The sequence below is a fragment of the Plasmopara halstedii genome (genome assembly GCF_900000015.1).
Source record: "Plasmopara halstedii genome assembly, contig: Scaffold_42, whole genome shotgun sequence".
In the NCBI taxonomy this organism is placed as follows: Eukaryota; Oomycota; class Peronosporomycetes; order Peronosporales; family Peronosporaceae; genus Plasmopara; species Plasmopara halstedii.
The window spans coordinates 180,628-181,162 of NW_020186963.1; positions in this window are offsets into that span (position 1 = coordinate 180,628).

Below are 535 nucleotides of genomic sequence, written 5' to 3' on the forward strand. Positions count from 1 at the left end.
TGGTTTTCGTCGACCGGTTGAACAAGATGGCTCACTCGGCGGCGGTGCCAGACACCATCGACAGAGTCGGTACAGCAACGCTGTTTGTTTTCGACAACGCGGACTCCCAGATTTGATTGTCTCTGATAGAGACCTCCTTTTCACGGGAAAATTTTGGTCGACTATTTTAAGGTGCTCGGCACCAAGTTAGATATGTCGGCGGCGGATAATCCGCAGATTGATGGTCAAACCGAAAGGGTGAATCGCGTCATGGAAGATGTTCTACGCAACGTTTGCGCTGAGACGCCAAGGCGCTGGAGCGCCATGTTGCCGCTCGTAGAGTTTGCACTGAACAATGCAGTGCATGTGTCTACCGGCTACACGCCGTTCTTTGCGAACGGGCTGACTTACCATCGCGTCCCGCTGACACCGCCATCTTATGGCTCAGGGCTTGGTGGGGGAGGAATAGCCGAATGGCTAGCTGATGTCAGCCCCCTTACCATCTGTAAAGAAGTCGATGACTTCCTGTCTACCAGACTGAGTGTCCTACGACACG